The sequence below is a fragment of the Cupressus sempervirens genome, chromosome 9 (assembly GCF_028749045.1).
Source record: "Cupressus sempervirens isolate cs-2001-9-10 chromosome 9, ASM2874904v1, whole genome shotgun sequence".
Taxonomy (NCBI): Eukaryota; Viridiplantae; Streptophyta; class Pinopsida; order Cupressales; family Cupressaceae; genus Cupressus; species Cupressus sempervirens.
Window position 1 is genome coordinate 582,186,582 of NC_143126.1, and position 25,613 is coordinate 582,212,194.

Here is a 25,613-nt window from a genome sequence, read left to right on the forward strand (position 1 = left end):
GAAACAGTGAGCAGTTAGTAGAAAACACAAAAATCAATGCAAAAAATAGCATCTGTTAGCAGAGTCTTGAGCGAAACTGTTTAGAGCCTACTTGAAATTGTTTCAAGATCGCGCGAAATTCTATTAATGCTCGCGCAAAATCTTGTGCATTGTCATGCGAAGGAACAGGTTTTGCGCGAAATTATTTTAGGCCCGCGCGAAATTATTTTATGGCTTGCATGAAGAAAAAAGTGGTGGCACAAAGTTTCGCACGCTCAGGCACTTTCTCGTGCGATACAGAAAGAATCTTCGCGCGAAGATTCTAGATCCTCGTGCGAAAATGAACAGTCTTGTGCGAAGAATCCCAAATCTGTACGAAACTGTATGGACATAAAATATGAAAAATGATTAAAAAATGCAGAAAGAGGCTAGAAAAGTTAATTTTCTCGGCCCCATGGTGGGTGCCAGAAATGTATGCATGAATATGTGGCCTATGCTAACACACACACACTTCAACACGGTCATTGTATGCAGATTCATCTCGAAATGAACATTAGATTGTTCATCCAAAAATTAGCCTGCAAAGCGACCTATTGCCTTCTATCTAAAGGGATTTTTCTTGTTAATATCCTTAGAATCAAGATGTAGGCAACTAGACCCTCTAAGAATGAAGGATTTAAAGAAATGCAGCTAATCTATATGATTGTGTAGATTAATCTAGAATGAGAAATAATCAATTAATCTAAGAAATAAAAGACATTAAACTAAAAATGTATGCATTATTAAGCTAGATGAATTTAAAATAAGAATGCAAGATGTATGTAAAAATATGAGCAAATGTGAGTATGAATTCCAACAGCAATTCGATGCAAATTTTCCAAATTCATCCTCTCAAAATGAAGAGATGAGGGTCTCTTAAATAGACTTTCCTAGAATCCATCAACGGTTGAGATCGATTTCAATCAACGGTCAGGATTAAAGGTGAAGTTCAGTCATAAAGGGAGATTCCCAAATTAAAGGGAGTTAACAGATTTAATTTGAGTAAAATAAGGAGTTAACTGATTCAATTTAAGTAGAAAAAGGAGTTAACTGATTTAACTCATTTTTGATCAATAGTGAACTGAAAATTTCCCTTTTTGAACTGAAGAGAGATTTTGTTGAGATATTTAATTTAATAAAATGAAATATGCTCTCATAATTACTTTTTCTATTTACTTAAATAATCTTTTAATTAATTAGAGACACTTTTCTTATTTAATTAAGTAACTTCATTTAATTAATTAGGAATGGCTTCCTATTTAATTAAATAACTTTGTTTAATTAATTAGAAGTAAATACTCCATTTAATTAAATAATTTCATTTAATTAATTAGAAATACCTTTCTCATTTAATTAAATAATTACATTTAATTAATTAAGATAGGCATATTTATTAAATTAAATAAATTTAATTCCATAGTATATTAGCCTTAGGATATAATTTAATTTAATTAAAGTATAAATACTTAATAATTAAATTATAATTAAATCAAGTAGGTTTAATGTGACTAATATGAGTACGTACTATAGGAATTAAATAAGAAATATGATGAATGCAGATTAGGATTTTCTGCATCTGACAATTAAGTCAAGTAGCAAATAGCAGAATGAAAATTGCCTATTAGAAGAGGACTTAGAAATTATCAGAAATAGAGCATAATTGGTATAATGGCAATGAGCCAATTTTGGGGTATTACACTAGTTAACAAAAGATTCCTGCTGAGTGGTGAGAATGAACTAGATTAAAGGAGGAGTCTATTTCACCTAAAGTGCAAATGTGAAGATAAGTGTTGTGATGTGATCATTTATGGTGGAAGTATTGACAATATGGTGTTAGAAAAGATGGTCACAAAGTTAAAATTGAAGAGGCAGAAACACTCGTGTCATTATGTTATTGCTTGGGTACAGGATGACCACAAGGTCATGGTCAATGAGCAATGCTTGCTGAACTTCAAGATTGAAAGTTACTAAGATGAGGTGTTGTGTGATATCATACCTATGGACATATGTTATTTATTGTTGGGTAGACCATGACAGTTTGATAGGCACATTGTACCTGATGAGCGTGCAAATACCTACACTAGGACAACAGATGGAGTGAAATATAAGCTAAAGCCATTGAAGGATACAAATGAAAAGATATGTAGTGCTAATAGAGTATGCTTTGTTGATGGAAAGAAGTTCCTAGAGGGTATGAGGCATGAGTATATGTGTTTTTCTGTAATTCCGAAACATGGCAAAGAAGAAGTAGAAGAGATACTTGCAAAAGTTGCAAATTTTTTAGAAGTGTATATACTACTTTAATATGTTAGAAACACTAAATTAAAACAATAAAAAAGCATTTGCATACTAATTTAACATAACTTAATGAAAGACAAAGTGAAGTTCTCAAATGAGAATATGAGCCATGGATAGGCTCTCTCAATGAGGATGATCACTTGATGTAGAGGTGTGTCTAATAGCTAAGATGGCTTGATTATGTATGTATGCTCAAATGCTCAAATGGGCTTCAATGGAGGATTTTTGATAGATTTTGGTGAATGGATTTGATGTAAAAATGGCTTCTCAAAATGGCATGATGGCTTTACTTTCTAGATTGTGTTATTTTTGCAAAGGGGAAGGATCCAATTTATAGGCAAGAGGCTTGAGGGATGGTGGGCTAAGATGGAAGGAAAGGAGAAAGCTTATGGAGGGATTAGATTGAATGAGAGGAGAGCACATGGATTGTGCTTTCTTACAGCCAATCAGGGAGTGATACATGTCACAAGGTGAGAGGATGGAGGAAAGGGCAAGGATGGGTCAACAAAGGAGGCTCAAGAGATAATATCTTAATAAAGACCCTTCATAAGTGCTTTGTAAGAGCATTGAAGGAGAGTGTAAGAGATATTTGAAGGTCATTTATGTTGGAGGATGAGAAATTTCGACTTGGGTTGGATTAGGAAGGTTTTAAGCTTGCTTAGGATTGTGCAAATGATTAGAGGATGGATTAGGATGGTTTAGGATTAGCTTAGGGATAGGCAAATGGATGGTAATAAATGAGGGTGGGTGAAGGAGGAGATATTGTTAACTTTGGATTGGGTTAGCAAGTCTTAACCAATGTTTAGGGAATGTGACAAGGTTAGGAGGGGATTAGGATTAGGATTAAAAATAGGGATTGACATCTTCTAGAAGAGTCTAGGCTTTGGATGAGGATGAAGACTTTCTAAAAGAGTCTAGAACTTCCTAGGATGAGGATAAAAAAGGTTTTTTAGAAAATAAATAAAGTTTTATTTATTTCAAGGGTTTGGGTTGAGGAGATATTTATTAAAACATTTTTAATAGACATGAGGATTAATATTTAATCTTAATTAAATATTTTGAGTTGGGATTAGGGATAGGAAATGATGGGATTAGCCTTTAATCGAAATTAAAGAAGGATTAGAAGATTTTGGAAGAGGTTAGTGGTCTTAAGAAAATTGGCCAAATTTTGGGTAAAAAATAAATTATTTATTTATTTTGGGATTTTTGGTCAATTTATTAATTAAATAATTAATAAATAAGGAAATAATGTTTAAATAAGATTTAAACATTTTTGGGAGAGATTCCTTAATTAAATATTTTTAATTAAGATAAAGGGATTTAATGGCATAAAAAATTAATTAATTAATTAATTGAATAATTAATTAATTAATTAAATAATTAATTAATTAATTGAATAATTAATTAATTAATTGAATAATTAATTAATAAATGATGATGTCATTAGGGACTTTTTTTAGAAAATAAAAATATTTTATTTTCCAATGAATTTTTAGGTGTCTACACTTTGCCCCTCTTTGATGTGATGCTGCAAGTGGCATGACATCAAAGATAAGAAAATAAGATGCCCAAGGCTAGAGCAGAAGAGGAGAGAATGGACTGCAAGATGCTGCCTCAAGAAGGCGGCGGGGAGAGAATCTTGCTAGGTGGGAGGACGAAGAGTGGCTTAAGAGAAGAGGTTTAGTTAGCTCAAAATCTCGCTATGGGAGAATGATAAAGGGGAAAATCAGAGGCACAAGAGTAAATAAGCTTAAGACTTTTAGGATTGGGGGGATAAATGAAGGAACAAAGTGCTATAAAAAGGAATCGAGGATAGGGAGATGGATGATGGGATGATAAAGCTGATGCAACAGGATTTCAAAGAGCTAGATTGGTGAGAGATGGGTTTCAAAGATCCCTAGGACTAGGATTGTGGATCTCGAAAGATGAGGCTTGGTGGATTGATTTGATTGGTGGATCTTAAGACTAGAATTGTGGATCCCTAAAGCTAAGAGTGATGATTGATTCAAAGAGATACTGATGCACAAGTTGGGGTAGGAGAGATAGATGCTAGATATGGATGGGGAATAATGGAGATGAAGGGATTCCATCGAAGCTTTTTGAGCGGAGGGATACTTCAAAGAGAAGTACCACCATGTAGTTGAGCACTAGATTTGCTATAGGACTGTTGGTTAATTGCCAAGGTTACCAAGAATATCAAGGCCTTTTCACTAACTTTCCAGAGGACTGACAGACTTGACTCAAAACAAACACATAAGGATTACCCCAGTAGCACACACGAATCCTAGAGGAAGCAACATAGTACTAACATTGGGTAACCCACAAGCAGAAAAGTAAAACAAACAAAAGACCTAATCAAAATCTTATGCTCAGATTGCCCCATTCGCAGTATACCATGATATAGAATATCGTGTAAAACCTTGAGGAGGGAACAAAAAGATTGCTTGGAAAAGATACTTCAAGACCTAAAGGGAAGATTTCAAATAAAAAAAAAGTGAAAATCCAAATGAGAACCGTTTGCCAATGAGATGGGTAGGACGAGGTACTAACGGACCAAGATCAGACATGAGGAAAGCTATATCTTACAAGGATCTATCGGAGAGCACCTAAGATGATGGATCTGGATGAGTGATGCATTTGGCAAGATGAACTAAGAAGGATAACACTTTGGTGATATTAGATCTAGCTAAAGGATGCATTGGAATAGCTAACCAAGGGTTGTGCGATGTGTGCAAGATGCTAATCAAGGATGAACTAAAACAAAAGTTGGATAGATACAATGGTACTAAGCTAAAGAGGATGTACAAGCTAATAGACCAAGATATGTTACAAATGTACAAGGTTTTTCATGTTTGAGTTTTGTGAGATGGAAATGTTTTAGAGTGTGTTGGATGGATAGTTGGATAATTTGATGGTTTTGTGAAAAGCTTAAGGAAAATGGGATTCTTTTTGTGCATGTGATAGGATACAAGATTATTTACAAGCTAGAATATGGTACAAGTTTTGGATAAGATTTGGATATACAAGCTATGATACAAGGGATGATACAAGATTTACAAGGTATGATACAAGCTTTGGTACAAGATTTACAAGCTGAGGTACAAGATTTACAAGCTGTACAAGAGGTATTTACGAGCTTCATTAGATGTTAGATATTTGGTTGGAACACCAAGGGAACAAGCAAGTGTTTTATGAGATGGTGAGTGGATGGATGAGGGATAGGATAGTGATAGATAATGGATTAGTCTTAGTACACAAGGTGCCTGAATTATAAAGTTTTCACCAAGGTACATATCTAAGGTGCTTGAATTGCCAAGTTTTCACCATTGGATGCTTATTTCTCTTTACTATTTTTTTTATATTTTTCAAAAGCTGGGTATACCAAGGATCTTCAAGCATAGAACTTCTTGAGATGAATGATGTTAGTAGGATCATTCAAGATTTCTCCTTCTAGTGTAGATATCTGATAGGCTTTGGAGCCAAAGGAGGTAGTGAGAACATAAGGACCAAGCCATGTAGGTTCAAACTTGCCTTTCTTTTCTCGATCGGCTTGGACTTTCATATTTTCTTTGAGGACCATGTCGCCTGGCTGAAAGTGTTAGGGAAGCACCTTCTTATTGAAGTTCCTTTAGAGATGATATTGATAGACTATGAGGTGATCATAGGCATGTTGTTGCTTCTCATCTAGGAGATCTAGCTGGGTGAGCCGAGCTACTCTATATTCTTCATCTGATATTTACCCTTGCAAAGATATGCGCAAGGAGGGAAGTTCAAACTCTATGGGTAGTACCACTTCGGCACCATAGACTAGGAAGTATGGAGTTGTTCCTATGGATGTACAGAAGGAGGTTCGATAGGCCCATAGGGCTGGATTTATTTGTAGGTGCCAATCGCAGCCAAAATCATTAACAACTTTCTTTAGGATTTTGAGGAGGGTTTTGTTAGTTGCCTCTGCCTGGCTGTTACCTTGTGGGAAATATGGGGTAGAAAAGTGGTGATGGATGCGGAGGGAAGTGCATAATTCTTCCATGTTGAGATTTTCAAAGTTACCTTTGTAGTCGGTGAAGATGGTGGATGGGATGCCGAATTGGCAAACAATGTGGTACAAGATGAACTTGGAGACCTGAACTCCTGTAGCTGAGACTAGGGGGACTACTTCCACCCATTTAGTGAAATAGTCTGTAGTTGTTATTATCCATTTATATCCATCAGATGAGAGAGGTGTGATAGTTTCAACTACATCAAGGCCCCAACTTGTAAAGGGCCAAGGTGGTGCAATAGGCTGTAGATCTTGTGCTGGAGCGTGCACAAGATTGGTGTGCTGCTAACATGGGAGACATTTTTTGACAAAGTCACAAGAGTCTTCTTCGATGGTAGGCCAATGGTAGCTTGCTCTAAGGATTTTTCAAGCTAGGACAATACCACTTGTGTGGGCACTGCAAAGTTTAGAGTGTACTTCTTTTAACGCCATCACTGCCTCATTTTGGTCTAAAAACCTAGAGAGAGTATTGTGACAACCCCGACGATATAAGGTATTGGCTATGATGACATAACGGGATGATTTTCGGATGAGGTTTTGGAATTGGGTTCATGTGAGGTGAGGGGATATGATACCATCTTTAAGGTAAGCATGGATTTCATGGTACCAAGGGGATTGAGGACCAACCAAGATGCAAACACGATTTGAATCCTCATTTGCATAGGCGGGTGTGAGGAGTTGCTCGACTAAAAACTCATACTGCATAGCCACTTGGGGAATTTCCAAGAGCAAGCTGATAGTAGCCATAACATCTGCTACTTTGTTCTGCATTCGAGGCACTTGTATAAACTGAAGCTTTGTAAAATGCTGGATTAGCTGATCAACTAGCTCTTTGTAGGGTATTATCTTTTCATCTTTGGTTTGATATTCATTTAGGACTTGCTTGATGATGAGCTAAGAATTGCCAAAGATTTGTAACTCAGTGATGTTCCATTTTGCAACTATCTTTAATCCTGCTATGAGAGCCTCATATTTAGCTATATTGTTGGTGCTAGGGAATTGTAGCTTAAAAGCTTTTGGAATGTAATCTCCTTGAGGTGTGACCAAAAATATTCCTACCCCTAATCCATGAGATGTGTATGAGCCATCAAAATAAAGTTTCCATGGGGGTTGTTCTTCAATTAGACAGATATGTTCATCTGAAAATTCTATGATCAAAGGATATGTATCTACTAGAGGTGCATCAGCTAGGTGATCTGCTATAGCTTGCCCTTTGATTGCCTTTCTGTCCACATACTAGATGTCAAATTCGCTAAGGAACATAACCCATTTGGCCAAACGGCCTATAAATGCTATTCTAGAGAGCATATACTTGAGAGGATCAATTTTGGATACTAGCTAGATGGTATGCCTTAGCATGTAGTGGCAAAGCTTTTGAGTTGAGAAAACAACTGCCAAACAAGCTTTTTCCATAGGAGTGTAATTGAGTTCATAACCAACTAGGGTTTTATTGATATAGTAGATGACTCTTTCTTTGTCATAGTCATCATGCTGTGCTAGAAGTGCCCCTAGAACAATAGGTGTTGCTGATATGTACAAGATGAAGGGACAACCAAGAATTGGTGGAACCAAGATAGGGGGATTGGCGAGATACTGCTTGAGTTGATCAAAGTTGCATTGACATAAATAATCCCATGTGAAGCTCTCATCTTTCTTTAGTAGATGTGCAAATGGCGTACACTTATCTGCAAGTTGGGAGATGAAGTGTTGGATAGATTGAAGCTTTCTCTTAAGAGTATGAAGCTGTCGCAGTGTCTAGGGAGGAGGTATGTCTAAGATAGCCTTGACCTTCTTGGGGTCGATCTCTATACCTCGTTTACAAACTATAAAGCCTAGAAGCTTGCCAGATGTGACCCCAAAGACACATTTCTTTGGATTCAGCATGAGATGATATTTGGCTAACCTATCAAAGACTTTCTCCAGGTCAACAAGATGATCCATGAAGGTGTGAGATTTAACCAAGATATCATCCACATAGTCCTCCAAAATGCTATGGATAAGATCATGGAAAATGGCTTTCATAGCTCTTTGATAGGTAGCCCTAGCATTCTTTAGGCCAAAAGGCATCATGTTGTAGAAAAAAGATCCCCAAGGGGTAGTGAATGCTATCTTATGTTGATCCTCTTCTACAATCTTGATTTGATTATACCCAAAAAATCCATCCATGAGGGACAAAATTTCATGTCCAGCTGTAAGGTCTACAATCATATCTATGTTGGGTAAGGGAAAATCATCTTTTGGACAAGCTTTGTTAAGATCTCTGAAATTAGTGTAGATTCTGATGTCACCAGAAGGCTTAGTGACAGGGACCATGTTGGAGATCCACTCTAAGTAGTCGATAGGTTGGATAACCTTAGTAGCTAACATTCTTTCTAATTCAACTTTGACTAGTAATGCCACCTTGGGGTGAATTTTTCTAAGCTTTTGTTTGACGGGCCTGATCTTTGGATTGACTGCAAGATGATGAACTACAAGCTTTGGATCAAGTCCTGGCATGTCCTGATATGACCATGCAAATCGGCCAATGTTCTCTCTTAAGACCTCAAAGAGGAGATCAGCTTGGTCTTGCGATAGGGATGCAACAATGTGAACAAGTCTGGGGATCTTTAAAGAGTCGATGCTGACTGATCTAGTATCCTCAATTAGAATAGAAGACACCTCTGGTCGATTTTCTTGAGGAGGCAATGCTAAATCCTCATGTTCTACTTGTGACTCTAGATTTTCTTGCTGAGGGGCTCTCTTTGCTACCTTAGCTAGTCTCGAATTTGCCTTAGTTCTAGTTTTGGGTGTATCGGAACTAGGTTGGGGATTTTTTCCAAAATACTCCTTGGGATCCAGCTTATAGATATAGGCAGAATCTAGCTTTTTTTGCTTGTGAGGAGTTTTAGCTCCCATGGATCTTAGAAGCACTTCCTCTAATGTGAACTCATCAATTGTATGACGCTTGGTTGGTCCCAATCTATGAGTTCAGGGTGAGCAAGTGGTAGGTTGATGAAATGGATGGATATTTCTTGGAGAACAGAGTCTCCTAGGGAGATTTGGTTTGGGATATCATCGTAGGCTCTCTTTTCAACTTCCTTCGGAATGTCTTTGATTTCTACAAGGTCACGGTGGATGTTCAAAAAAGCATGACCATCTGTATTGGTGCCCCCAGTTGTGGGTATGCCAAAGCCTAGACCTAACTTCTTTTCCTGTTTGTGTGCTTTGATGGGACACTACATGCCTCTTTCCTCTAGTCCTAGACCACCACCTTGATAGTTCCATTTTTAGTGATGAGCTTATGTGTTTGGGGATAATTCTGGCTGAAGTGATCAAGGTGTGCTTGATTTCTTGGAGGTGCATCCTTATGTAACCAATTGTTGATATCCAGAGTGAGCTCCTCATGAAGAGAGATTCTCGGGGATACAAAGGTTGTAGGGCCAAGTTGTGTGTATTGAGGAGGTGGAGTCTCCTTGGCTTTATGATATGTGGGTTGTCCATGGGTGTGTGGATCAAGCGGAAATGCACCAACTGCAAATGCATCCGACATGCTATATTCTCTGCAACCTTTATTGTTGATCTTTACGATAGATAGGGTGGAGGTGAGGATGGTTTCTGTGTCATTACAGGTGTTGGATGAACTGGCAATGGATTGGCTGATTTTGATGCCAGGGAAATGGTTTGTATATGAGGCTTCAACTACATTGCAATAAGCAAAGGGTTCTGGATCGACATAGATGGTCACTTTAGTGCCCTGATGCAAAAATTTGAGGCACTGATGATATGTGGATGGAACGGCCTTCATGGCATGGATCCATGGGCATCCAAGGAGGATGTTAAATGGTAGGTTTAGATCAACAACATAGAAAATTGTTTCTTGGATGACCGGCCCAACCTTGATGGGTAGAAAAACTGTTCCCTCTGTGGTTCTCTCCAGATTATCATAAGCTTTAATGGTGATAACCTCATTGATGATATCTGCCTTAGTATACCCAGCTTGTTTTATAAATTTTAGGGTGCAAATATTCAAGGATGATCCATTATCTATCATTACTCTTTTTACGAAAAAATTGGATACCATAATGGTTATGCAAAGTGGAAGGGTGTGATCTGGCTCGACCACGGGTATGTCAGTGGCCTTGAATGATAAGGCACATGAGGATGAAAGGTATCCAACATGATTATGAAAATCAATCTCATTGATATCCGAAGGGACATAGGATTCTATGAGAGCATTATCAAGGATGTCTTTGTACATAGGACTAGTGCAGAGAAGGTCTAAAATGGAGATTTGGGCTAGCATGTTTCGAAGGTGTTCTAAAATATTGTACTGGCTTTTTGATGGAGCTGATGATGTTACTGGGGTTGATAGTGCTGATGAGACTAATGGGGCTACGATGTTCAATCGTGCTCTTCGAGTGGTGATTGCACACTCATTGTTTGGGCCTTGGATATTGATAACATTGACAAAAGGCTCTTTCTCAAATATACAACCTATGAGGCTACCATAGTCTATGTAGGATGAAGTGTGGTCATTGTTCTTCCCATGCTGTTGGTTTGGCTGGCAATTGTTGGTGTTGTTGTTGTTGGTTTGGATGGGTGCTTTTCTAGGATTTTGGTTGTTGTGAGGAGGAAAAGCATTTTGATAGATCTACAAGCCTGCATTGGGAGAGGTTTGTGCTCCAACTATGATTTCTTTTAGATCAATGAGGTCATGAACATAATCTTTTAGCTTCATGCATCTGAGGGTGGTGTGCCCTTTCACCCTATGAAACTTGCAATACTCATTATCTCTATACCATGCAACTTTGGATTGGCCTGGGTCAATTTGCTGGGTAGGAGGAAATTTGATAAGGTTTTCCTTGACTAATTTCTTGAAAATGACATACAATGGCTCACCAAGGGGTGTATAGTTTTGAGGTGCAAGTTGGAACTTGGTATTTGGTCCTATAGCTACATTGATGGCATTAGCTTGATTATTAGACCCTTGAAAGTTGGGCTTTGGATTGTGGCTTTGAAAGCTTTGCTGATTCTACTATTGGTTGTTGATAGCTTGTTGATTGTTTGGTTGATAAGGTGGATTGGACTGATTTTGGGAAGGACCAACAATATTCACATGTCTGGTGTCAGTGACCCCATCTGTTGCAACGTGCTTGTTTTTGTTCCAATACCTAGACTTGTCATTTGAATGTGTTTGATTTTGGTTGGCTTCCTTGTATATCTTGACCACACCATCTTTAATGAGTCCTTGCTCAAGGATCATTCTTTTTTCTTTGATATCTTTATAGGTCTGCAAACAGTTCATGGTCATGTGGTGAGCTAAGTTGGGATGGGCATTATCAATAAACATCTTCACCAAATGGCACTTTGGCAGGGTGCAAGATATGCGGGTGGTAAGGGTTTGCCATCTTTGTAGATATTCACCAAGACTTTCTCCACCTTTTTGCTTGGTGTGGACAAGATCAACCACTGATAATTCTGTCTCAACAAGATGGGCATATTGGGCTACAAATGCCTCAGACAATTTAGCAAAGTTTTTGATTGTGCCATATGGGATTCTATAAAACTATTCAAGAGCTGGTCCGACCAAAATTTTGGGGAAGAGGCACAAAAGGAAGACATTACTATATGCCACTTCTTGGTAGTGCATGTAAAATTCTTTGATATGTGTGATAGAGTCTCATTTTCCTCTGAATTTGTCAAACTTGGGTATCTCAAAGTGTTTAGGAAATGGTGTCATGGTAATGGCTCTATCAAATGGGTAAGGACACACATTCTCAAACTTGAAGGTTTTTGGATCATTTCCCTCCTGGATGTTCTTCAAAGCTGTCTTCATGGGTTCCCATTCTGAATTAATGGGTGATGGTTGTGGTGCCTCTACTGTAGGAGCACTCTAAGGGAGATATGCCCTGAATGGTGCAATTGAATATGGATGGCTTTGAGGTATGGGCTAGTAGGGATTGTACATGGCTTGGGAAATTGAATGGTGGATGATGGGTTGCTGAGGTGGAGGTGGCACATGTTGTTGCATGTGTTGTGAGGCTTGCTGTTGATATTGGATTTGAGATTAGGATTGAGGAACATAAGCTGGCTGTGGGATAAATGGATTGCTTTGTGGAGGTAAGGTATAAGATGGTTGTGAAGCTTGGGAAAAGGATTGGGGAGCTTGTGGAACTTGACTTTGGATTTGAGGAGTTTGACCAATATATGTGGGTTGTGCCCCCATTTAGGAGGGTATCTACATGGCAAAAGAGGCCAAGTAATTGGTGGTTGGTGGTGGCGTATTTCCTCCTAGAAGTGGCATAGAAAAATAGTTAATAATAGGAGGTAATGGATTAGTTGGTGGTGGAGGTGGTGGGAATTGAAAGCTTGGAAATGGAATTGATGGGGTTTGATAGCTTGGTGGTTGGATTTGAAAGCTTGATAGAGTGGTGGCAGGAGCTTGGGTCACTTAAGAGCTTGGTAGAACATTGGTAGTAGCTTGTGGGGTTTGATAGCTTTGTGGAGTGAGGGCAGTAGCTTGTGGATTTATGGCTGATGGCACTGAGCTCCAAGGACCTAGTGGAAATGATGGAATTATGCTCTGAGTTGAGGTAAACAAGCTGGGGGTGATGAAAGGTTGATTACTTGGCCCCATGGGTGGCATCCCAGTTGTATATTGCTGAGGTTGGCCAAAGATGCTAGTACTGATTTGGGAGATGGGTGGATTAGGAAGGTTGGGTTGGAGAGCAGCAACAACAATAGTGAAGGGAGTGAATGATGAGGTGTTTTGGGCGAAGGGGGTTTGGGATGGAGTGGTATGGACCAATGGTGGAGTAGTGGTAGCTGGATTGGCTTGTGGAATGGACATTTCAACTTGAGTGGAGGCTGGTATGTTTGGGTCTATTGGATCATATGAGGTGGGTTGAGGCTCTTCTTTTGGTATATACAAAGGATGATTTGGATCATAAGAGCCTATGGGTGGTGGCAGCTTCCCAAACAGAGGGTGAGAAGGATCTAATAAGGGAGGAGGTCTTCCAAAATCGAAGGCTTCTACATTGTCCCTCTAAAAGTTTGCCATGATTGTTTCTTTGTTCTTGTCTATAATGGCATTCACCAATACTGCATTTCCTAGTTGGTTCATGAAAGCTTCAATGTCAGTAGGTGATGGTATAACATTCTTTGGGCTAAAGGATGGTTGAGTGCTCATGGGGAGCAATGCTGTCTAATCCAAATGATAGGGCTCCATTGTTTCCTTCTTCTTCTTGGCTAAGAGAGTGATGGGTGGCATGAAAATGTTCCTAGGGATGAGGTGTAACAATGTTGATGGATGCAAAGGGGGGAGGCTTTTCTATGCAAATGATTTCCTAGGCTGAGGCAAAGCTATATGACAAACCTAAGGAAGACTGGGTTGGGGATTCTAACTTCAAAAATATGTTGCCAAAGCACAAAAGGTCTGCTTTCCTATGTGCAAGCTTGGTGGTGATTGTGTCAACTTAAGGATAGAATGATGATCCCTTAGGAAAAATATGAGATTGACCACTTGTGGATCCCAACCTTTAGCTCAAGGTGATGAGGGATGACAAGTGACAAGGCTAGATTACCCTAGACAAATCTCTGTAAGAGGGATAACCTTGGTGAGACTAGTGGATTTGCAAGATGATAGGAAAAGCAAGTTCTGGCAATGTGACAACAATTTTGAAGGCTTGGATGTGAACTTTTTGATTGCTGGCTAGATGGTTTGGTTCTAAGGCAAGGAACTAGATGAGATGGATGAGCTAAAATGCTTAAAGGGATAACCTATAATGGTTGGCTTTCCTACAAAGATGACTCTAAAGTGAAACTTATACAAGAAGATGTGGAGAAACAAGGGGGCCTAATCATAGAAATCATGCCTAGTTGGTAAGACATAAGCAGGGTTAACTCCTAGATGTTTGCTAAATCTGATAGTGCGATCTAACTAGGCATCTTGAAGGGCTTTGTCGACAGCTTTGTCTTCTACTTTGTGGAGTTTGGTAATTCGAGGGCTTGGTGTTACTTCCTTTCTCTTGGCTGAAATTTTTTGGTATACCTGAGATGGCTTGAGTTTGGCTTTGTGAAACTTTTGTTTGGGTTTGGGTTGTTCTGACATAAATTCTTGAATCTATTTGGCTTTGAGAGATCATGGTTGTTTTCCTTCAACTTTGTTCAACTTCTGAAATAGGCAGTGACTATGTTAAGTGTTCCCTAAGCTAGGATTGACCAAGTTTGGCAAACATTCATTCAACAAGTAAAAGATCAAGCAATAGATAGGAATAACCAAATAGAAATTTTGATTCTCAAAAGATAGTAACTATGTCGTGGAGTGTGTATATTCTACAAATGTTTCAATCAATCACTTCAAACACATTAACATCCTAGATGGTTGTCTATAAGGCTGACAGTTGGTTTAGCTAGGGAGTCCTTGATATACGCAAGGTACATGAGGCCCAAATCCGTAGATGCAACCAAAACAATGTCACACAATCGAGAGAAGCAGTAACCCACTTCTCCTCTTTCACTTCGCAAGGGTATAAAGTTCCTTGAGGCTTAGCCTGAGTGACAAAATTTTGATCCCAAGAGAGGTGTCTTTGGATTCACCTCCCGATCTTTATACTCCGTTGGAACGCTGGAGTTGAGGTTGTCCCAAGGGGTGATGAAATCCCCAAGCAAGCCTCCTAAAAGCTAAGACAAGATTTTGGATCCTAATCTTATGCATCCAAGATAGCCTCAATAGACGACAAGGGGAGAGAAGACTTGGATGATCTTCGGCTAAAAGAAAAAGTTCTTTTCCAACTGACGCTTTAAGTTTTCTGATCTAGACCTTTTGAAAACACATGTGATTTAAGATGCAAAGGTTCAATTCCAATTTGAAATGTGCCAACAAAAGAGAACTGATCGAAGAATGAATACACCAAGAAGATTTAAGGTCAACAAAAAGTAAACTTGCTCGCCCGGAGGCCCTCCACATCAAGCATCGCTTGATTTCCTTTAAGGCATTCAAGATTGAGTGTGAGTTTGATTTAAGCCCAAAATAAAGATGTGTATAAAGATCGATTTCAAGTGTACGCCCAGAGGCCCTCCACGTCAAGATTTGTTCAATTTTTATGTCCAAATGAAGTGTTAACGAGACTAATGTGCATTCAAGAAATTTTCTATCTTAGAAAAACCAATAAAAACTCAAGTGAGTGGAATTTGATTTTTGTGGAGCACTTAACACCTTCTTAGGTAGACCCATCCCTATATATGGCATTGATATTGCAACCAATGGTTAGAATGTGGGTGATTAAAGAGGGTGAGTCCAACAACAAATTCACTCAAAGTGTCTTTATTTGTTTTTATAACTTAGAAAGTTTCTAAAATGTGGATTCTTTTTATGCCCCAAAAGATGATTATTTGATCTATGGCATTCAAGATTAGATTTGTTATTTTAATCATGCATTCATAAAAAAAAAAAAATTGATTTTAATCCATGGCACTCAAGAGTGATTTTAGCAACATGCATTCAAAGACAAGTGATTAAACATTCAAGTTTTTTCCTTTGAGCATTCAAGATTTGAGATTTTGCGTGTTGTTTTAAGAACTTTGAAGTGCTTTGTTTTAACCTAAAATCATTCAAGATTGTTTTGGACTCAAAAGTGAAAATGACTCTTTGGACTTTGGTTTTCATTCAAGATTTTGTGTTCTAGTTTGCATGTTTTAAGCCTAAAAAAATGATATTCCTAGATTGTTTTGATGCATGAAAAACCTAGGAAACATTCAAGATTTTGCAACAAGACATTTGTTTGGAACAAATAACAAAGCTTTTAGGACAATTTTGGCAACCATTTAGGACTCTTAGTTTTCATGAGATTTTTAAAAAAAATTTAAAATATTTGCAAATGAGGTTCATTTTATCCTTGATTGATGCTTTGAGTTTGATTTAGATTTTAGTGTGCACTTAGTGTTGATTTTGAACCTTTTGAAATGGAAACTTGAAGTTCTTTTTAAATTTTCAAAAATGAAGTGTTCCTAACTTTGCATGAATGCATATAAAACCTTGATGTTGCAAGGATGCAATTGATTGGATTAGTTTAGTTTCACTTGTTAAAAGATTTTTTACTTTTTTTTTGCAAATTTTTAGTTTTTAATGGATTTAAGTATGATTTGGGAGTTCATTTTAAGCACTTAAAAAAAAGTGTATATGATTTTGCTTCTTTTAATAAAAAAGGCCAAGATCCCTCAAAAAGAAGAAGAAGAAGTAGTAGATGGAATAGAAGAAGAATATAGACAAGAAGAGGAAGAAAAATTCCAAGTGCTCCGTCCACCTATAAGCTTGAAAAATCTGCAAACACTATGAGATAAACTATGAGTTCCTTTGTCTTCTTCATGCTCATGTGGACCTGCAAAACCAATTTATACAATCCTAACAATCACAAAAACAAGCAAAATTAGCCAAAAGTAGCAAATGACATACAAAATTTGACTAAAAAAAGCTAATGAAGATGACCCATGCGAGGTCCCACCGGGCGTGCCAAAATGTATATGCTACTTTAGTATATTAGAAACACTAAATTAAAATAATAAAAAAGCATTTGCATACTAATTTAACATAACTTCATGAGAGACAAAGTGAAGTCCTCAAATGAGAATATGAGCCATGGATAGGCTCTCTCAATGAGGATGATCACTTGATGTAGAGGTGTGTCTAATAGCTAAGATGGCTTGATTATGTATGTATGCTCAAATGCTCAAATGGACTTCAATGGAGGATTTTTGATAGATTTTGGTGAATGGATTTGATGTAAAAATGGCTTCTCAAAATGACGTTATGGCTTTACTTTCTAGATTGTGTTGTTTTTGCAAAGGGGAAGGATCATTTATAGGCAAGAGGCTTGAGGGATGGAGGGCTAAGATGGAAGGAAAGGAGAAAGCTTATGGAGGGCTCAGATTGAATGAGAGGAGAGCACATCGATTGTGCTTCCTTACAACCAATCAAAGAGTGACACATGTCATAGGGTGAGAGGATGGAAGAAAGGGCAAGGATGAGTCAACAAAGGAGGCTCAAGGGATAATATCTTCATAAAGACCCTTCATAAGTGCTTTGTAAGAGCATTGAAGGAGAGTGTAAGAGATATTTGAGAGTCATTTATGTTGGAGGGTGAGGAATTTCGACTTGGGTTGGATTAGGAAAGTTTTAAGCTTGCTTAGGATTGTGCAAATGATTAGAGGATGGATTAGGATGGTTTAAGATTAGCTTAGGGATAGGCAAGTGGATGGCAATAAATGAGGGTGGGTGAAGGAGGAGATATTTGTTAACTTTGGCTTGGGTTAGCAAGTCTTAACCCATGTTTAGGGAATGTGACAAGGTTAGGAGGGGATTAGGATTAGGATTAAAGATAAGGATTGACATCTTCTGGAAGAGTCTAGGCTTTGGATGAGGATGAAGACTTTCTAGAAGAGTCTAGAACTTCCTAGGATGAGGATAAAAAAGGTTTTTTAGAAAATAAATAAAGTTTTATTTATTTCAAGGGTTTGAGTTGAGGAGATATTTATTAAAACATTTTTAATAAACATGAAGATTAATATTTAATCTTAATTAAATATTTTGAGTTGGGATTAGGGATAGGAAATGATGGGATTAGCCTTTAATCGAAATTAAAGAAGGATTAGAAAATTTTGGAAGAGGTTAGTGGTCTTAAGGAAATTGGCCAAGTTTTGGGCAAAAAATAAATTATTTATTTATTTTGGGATTTTTGGTCAATTTATTAATTAAATAATTAATAAATAAGGAAATAATGTTTAAATAAGATTTAAACATTTTTGGGAGAGATTCCTTAATTAAATATTTTAAATTAAGATAAAGATATTTAATGGCATAAAAAATTAATTAATTAATTAATTAATTAATAAATGATGATGTCATCAGGGACTTTTTTTCAGAAAATAAAAATATTTTATTTTCTAAAGGATTTTTAGGTGTCTACAAGAAGAGTATCCAGATATTGTATCCAATAGTGTACTTGATGGGTTATCACGAGTGAGGAAGATCAGTCACCAAATGGACTTGATTCTATGAGCCATATTTTCAAACAAGGAAACAAATATAATGACACCAAGAAAAAGTGAGGAGTTGAACCAACAAGTGCATGAGCTATGACAGAAGGGGTCAATTCAAGAGAGGCTGAGTCCATGTGATGTACCACCAATACTAATAGCAAAGAAGAATGAAGAATATAGGACATGTAAAAATTCTCAATCTATTAACAAGATCACAATCAAATATAGATTTCCATTTCCTAGGATGGATGATATTATGGAATGTTTGAGAGGAGCTATATATTTGAAAAAGATATATATGAAGAGTGGATAGCATTAGATTTGCATAAGAGGAGATGAGTGAAATATTTCCTTCAAGACAAGGAAATGATTGTATGTGTGGTTAGTCATGCCTTTTGGGCTAACAAAGGCACCAAGCTTTTTCATGCGACACATGAATGAGGTATTGGAGGAATTCCTGGGTATGTTTGACATTGTTTACGTAGATGATATTTCTATCTTTAGTAAGACATTGAAGGAGCATTTGATGCATATTCGTAAGGTGTTTGAGAAGTTGAGGAAAGAAAAGTTGCTAATAAATATGAAGAAGTGTAGTTTTGTGAAGGATTTGGTGTACCTGGGATTTGTAGTTTCAATAGAAGGTCTAAAAATAGATCTTTAGAAAGTGAAGGCTATCCTTGAATGACCTACTCCAAAGAGTGGAATTGAGCTAAGATCTTTTAATTGGATGGCTAGTTTTACTAAAATTTTATAAGGAGTTTTAGCAGTATTTGTGAACCTTTGACTGAAACAATGAGAGTGGAAAGGAAATAATTTAAGTGGACTGTAGGAGAAGATAAGAGTTTCAATTTGTTGAAACAAAAATTTATCGAGCAACCTATTTTAGTATTTCCAAATTAAGGTGTTTCAAGTAGACTGTGATGTTAGTGGTATTGCAATAGGAGTTGTTTTGAGCCAACAAGGTAGACCTCTTTGCTTATTTCAATGAGAAGTTGAATGACATAATTTTTTTTTGTTGTTGTTGTTGTTTATGATCAGGAGTTTTATGCCATTGTTTAGGCATTAAAAAAGTGGAGACACTATCTTCTTCCTAAGGAGTTTGTTTTGTATACTGATCATCAACCATTGGAATATTTGAATAGTTAAGAAAAATTGAACTAATGGCATTTGAAATGGGTTGAGTTTTTACAGAGTTATATATATATATTTTGAAACACTCAAGTGAGAAGTCTAGTAGAGTTGCAAATGCTCTGAGCAGAAGACATCTTTTGCTGAAAAAAATGTAGATTGAGGTGGTTGGGTTCAAAGAACTCAAGAATTTGTATTTGAATGATCCTAATTTTGGTGAAGCTTGGAAAGCTTGTACATAACTTGTTACACTTGATAGATCAAAGTAGTTGGATTTCATAATCCAAGATCGTATGTTGTTCAAAAGGAGTCAATTGTGCATTCTAAGAAGTTCTATGAGAGAGAATCTCATTAAGGAGAAGCATAGTGGAGGATTGACTGTACATTTTGGTAGAGATAAAACCATTTCTTTGGTTGTTGAGAACTATTATTGGCCACAATTGCAACAAGATGTCAAGAAATTTGTATAGAGTTGAAGAGTATGTTAGATGGAAAAAGGGTTGAAGTATAATATAGGGTTATATCAGCCATTTGCTATACCATAGAAGTTGTGGGAGGATGTCAGTATGGATTATGTTCTTGGTTTACCAAGGATTGAATGAGGGCATGATTCAATACTTGTGGTGGTTGACATATTTTCAAAGATGACACATTTCATTCCTCATAAGAAAACTAGCGATTCTTTTCATATGGCAGAGTTATTTTTCATAAAATTGGCAAGATTACATGGTATTCCAAAGTATATAGTTTCATATAGAGATACCAAGTTTGTTGGGTATTTCTGATGTACACTATGAAAGAAATTGAAGACAAATTTAAAGTTCAATTCATCAAATCATCCACAAACTAATGGACATATAAAAGTTGTGAATAGGAGTTTGGGAAACTTACTGAGATGCTTGGTTGGAGATAAGCCAAAAGTATGGGATCTAATTTTACCACAGACATAATTTGCATACAATAATTCTATCAATAGAAGTACTAGTAAATCACCATTTCAGATTGTATACAGGAGTAGTCCCTAGAAATGCTTTTGAATTGAGGCAGTTTGATAAGGAAGAGATAAGTAGTGCTAAAGCGAATAATTTTGTAGAGCATTTGAAAAAAATCCATGAGGAGGTGAGGAAGCACATTACAAGGATGAATTCACAATACAAAGATAAGGCATATGAGAAAATGAGGTATAAGGAATTTTAGGTTGGAAATGAAGTCATGGTTCATTTGTGAAAAGAGAGATTTCTAGTGCGTACATATAATAAATTGAAAATAAAAAAGTTAAGACCATGCAAGATAGTGAAAATGGATGATTTTGAAAATGCCTACGAAGTAGAGTTGCCTGCTAAATTGAAAATTTCACTTGTATTTAATATTTTAGATATGACAGAGTATTATGAAGGAGGTGATTGAGATGTAGTCACAGAAGCAAAGTGGAATATTCCAACAACTACTTCAACAACAAAGGAGATTGAGGGCATACAAGATAACCAAGTTGGCAAAGGTACAAAGAACAAGGAATATGAAGAATATTAGGTCAAGTGGAAAGGACAAGCTATTGAGGATTCATCATGGTTGACAAGGGAGGAGGTTCATCACCTTGGTTTTCCTTTATACACCTAAGACGTGGTTGGGTCACTTCTCAAATTAGTCGGGTGTCTGATACATGAGTGTCCTAGGTATAAGGCAATCTTGCATCACCCAAAATATTTCTGTTTAGTCATTTTCATTAAGGGAAATTTTAGTACATAGTTACTATTTATGGAAATTTATCATTTTTAGTAAGTGGGCCATATGATCTTATAATGTTATGATTTCACAGGTGGAGGTTCATCTTAGTCATATCAACCTGCCAGTGAAGCTGCAATGTCATACCATATGTATTCCATAAGTTATTGTTGTTTTTGGGTAGGAAACCTTTGAGCTCATATTTGAAGGCCTTAGAAGCTTCATAATGGGATAGTGCTTGGGTTGACTAGTGCTTGCACATGTTGGGTGCTGTAGTTTAGAAACTGATGATTTTTAAAAGTATTTATAGTTGAAAATTAGATGTATGGTATGAAAGTTATGGCCTCTGATAGTTGGGGTACCTAAAAATATAATTAGTGCCAACCCTATGTAATAATTTAGGAAATAATTTTTAATTAGGTTTTTTTAGCCTCAAGGGTTGCGGTTAATGTCTAGAACCTTCGCAGGTGGTAAAAAATGCCTATATAAAGAAGGCACATAGTTATGTTTAGGCAGTTTTGGGTGGTAGTTTGTGGCTCTATATTGAAGAATATTGTAAAGAATTTTCCCATGCGACTTTTCATATTGTATTTTTGAAATTTGTAATTCTGCATTTGCAGTGATAATAGAAAGCCCATATTTCATTCTCGCCAATTGTTGTTATTTCTTTGTTTTTATTATATGTTTGTGGTATTAAGGGGAGCACCTTTCATATCTTGGGTGTTAGTTTCAAGGTAAGTCTGCCTAATATTGAAGCTATTAATAAAATTGAAGAGTGGACATGAAATTGTATGATTATTTTAGTATGCCCATATATGTTCATATCCACTCGCACACTTGTGTAGTTTTCATATGCTTATGTATGCATGTATTCTCGCATTATCAATATGTTTGAGATAAATTAATGTTTTGGTTAATTTCCAAAACTAATTTGATTGATATGGAACTAATATATTGAATTATTTTTTATAGTGAGGGAACGAATATATTTAATGTTTTGAGATAAAACCAATATCTTCATGCATAGACTTATTAATGACTTGTGTATTAAAGCACTATGTTGATTACATAATTTAAAGTATTTGAATCAGTGTATTTAAACACATGACATTAATCATCTATGATTTTGTGAATTATGTTATTGATATAATTTTGTGGACCTTACAAAATAATTATTGGATGAAGATAGGAGGTTATGACTAATTGGTGAAAGTTGGTATGTGGTGATCGGTAAAATGAAGACTAAAAATATCATAATTGAAAATGATAAGTCTGAATAAATGAACCTTAATACACTTTATCTCTATTTAATAGATACATATGAATAGAGATCAAATGCATAGGTTTGGTAACTAAAATGCATAGAAAGAATGCTCAGATGCACAAGGCTAGTGACTCATGCATGACTCAAATGCATGAGAATAGCAAGAAAAGCTGTAGGTTTGTGAACTTTATCTGTTAGATCTAATTTGCAAGTTTGATAGTGCAATTTATTTTTTGTGATCAAATGTGACAAGAAAATACATCAAATACAAAGACACATTGGTTGTTTGACTATTTTTGATAAACTCCTTGTAGAAGGATATGGAAAACGCTCCTCAAAGCCCAAATTTCCAAGTCTTGACATAGTAAAAAACACTTCAAATGCTCCATACCTAAGGTCAAGTAAAAGTGATAACTTGCTATGGGGTTAATATTAAAAGTGATAATAGTACCAATATTAGCTCTTAAGCCCATCTCTTTGGAAGACAAATAGGTACAGCTCCAATCATACAAAGAAACTCCCTTTTAGATCTCTCTCTAAGGTGGTTAGATAAGGATAATCCAAGAATATCTATCTCAACCTGTACACTATGCATCCCCTATACTTCATTAAGTAGTGGCTGAAAGGTTTTAATTAATAATATAATATTTCTAGTTATAATTTGGGGGACTCAAACTTACCAATTTAGGAAAGAGATACTTAAGTCCCCCACCTACGATACTTGGAGTGCTTATGTCTACCCTTCCAGTTATAATATTTGAATAGGACCACAAGTTAGACTCTATCTTTTGCCTTTTACAATTACAGGCCAAAGGAAAAATCTTCTTATGCCATTCCTCTTGGAGTGATCACTTCTCTAAAGGAAGGCTTTCCAAAAAGAAAATAAGATCCATTGCAATCTCTATTACACCCCAAGACCTCCATAGAAGTAAGGGGAGAGGATACTTTCACAATATCTTGGTATCTAAATACAATGTATACAAGCTCACCAAATGCACCATTTTTAAACCTTTAGAAATCTAAATGTGGGCTAGCTAGAACAATCATGGTTGATCATTCACCCTTATAAATAAGATTATGTGCTAATATAGAAATTATTACATGTAAATTGATCTACAAATCATTAGTAGTCTCAAATACAAGTCTTAGATGCACAAAACAAGTTGCATCAGTTTGTTAGTTAGGAAAGGATAGCTTAACATAATCCAAACTTAAAAACTCTCAATAAAGAAAGTTTAGAAACAAAAAATAAATGCACAACTATACTTGCTAGATGCACAAATTTGGTGAAGTAGAAACACAGGTCTTATGAAACCTTCAAAATGATAGATAAAAAGAAAAAGTGCAACAATACAACTCAAATTTTAGGATTATAATCCACATGCAGAAGAATACTAATAAGATGTGTACAAATACTAACTTCTAGAATAATGGATAAAATACAACAAATTAGAAAGTCAAATGTGTAGAAGTGCATAACAAACACTTAATTTTGAGGTCTAAAAATGTAAATCCCATTGAATCTCACAAGATATCTCAAAAAAAAAAAAAGATTCATAAAAGGGGACAAGTCTCCCACAAAGTAAGCCAAAGTGATAATGGTTCATTTGGACCATCTATTTGAAAACCTAGCCAAGTTCAACCACAAGCCCTAGATCTATAAAATAAACACAACATTATTGTTATCTCTTAAATTTACACCCCATACCAATATTAAAAAAATAGACATAATTTGGAGAAACATGAGATTATTTCAAGGTTGCGGGTGACCTATAGTTTAAATAAATCTTTAGAGAAGGTTGAATTACTTAAGCTTTACCTAAAAATAAAACTTCTCTAAAGGGAAAGGGTAAGAAGTAAACTTGAACTATGAACTATTACTGCAGAAGGTGATACACCAAAACTTAAAGTTGCAAAAGTCAATAATCTCTTTGATAAGCCTCACGTGCATTTAGAAATGATAGTAATCAAAACTTCATGTTTGTACATAACTATTTCACAAAATGCATGATAATTCATGAAATAAGAGAGGAAGAAATCAAGTCTTCACCACAACAAATAAACATGAATTCTTCTAATACTATCTGTAGCCTGCAACAAAACACTTAAAAACCATAGAGAAGGTACTTCTATGATACATAAACGAAAGGAAAAATAAGATTTCACTAACAAATTCTATCAATCATATGCTAAGTACACTATCTATGCAATGTATGAAAAGGCCTGGGATGCAGAATAGTAAATTATAAAGTGACTCAAAAACTCATTAAATACATCTCTTCAACCAACTAGGGTCAAATGCAGGAAAGATGTCCCAAATATAGGCCACTCCACTCTCTGAAAATAAAGTCACATGCATGAAAAGTTTGTCCAAGTCATAAAAAATCATATGACCCACCAAAGTTATAGCTAAAAATGCTCCAACAAATCATAAATGCCTTCCAAACTCTAGGAAAAAGTCAAAATTGACCCTAAGTATTCTTCAACTCCCCTATAAATTCTCCTTTGCATGAAAACTAATTTGACTTCTTGTAAAGAAGTCATCCATCTCATTAATACAACTTATCCACTTTTAGTAAAACAAAAAACGTCTCCTATATCCCCTTAAGTTTATTATTATTGCTTCTTTTCTATTAACAATTATAATTGATTGGTAAAATGATTAGTTAATAATTATTAAGCTACAAGGAAAATATTTATGAAATGCAACAATAGTAAAAATGAATCCGCTGCCCCTTTTTCATATAGTTGGAAAGATTAGTTGGGCAGATAATTGGGGGGTGGAAAGTAAGTAGCTGCCCAAGGGGGATAAAGTAGTCCCTTTCTACTTCTTCCTAAGTTCATTCCCACCTACATTGAGCCACTAGCCTATGGATAATAGGGCCCCCCATGTTGCTAGGGGCATGCTACATCTAGAATTTGTTTAGTTTACCCTACCAACTATAGCTTGGTCGAGTCCTCCAGTAGCAGAAAGAACAAACAGCATGAATAAACAAGTTGGCATATTTAATTACTAATATAATGAAAAAATTCATATTGTTATATTGATAAGTAAAAAAAAAAACATTTTATGTTTTACATAAGGCATTGTAGACTTCAAATGTTGAAGAATGCAGAAAAGAGCATAAA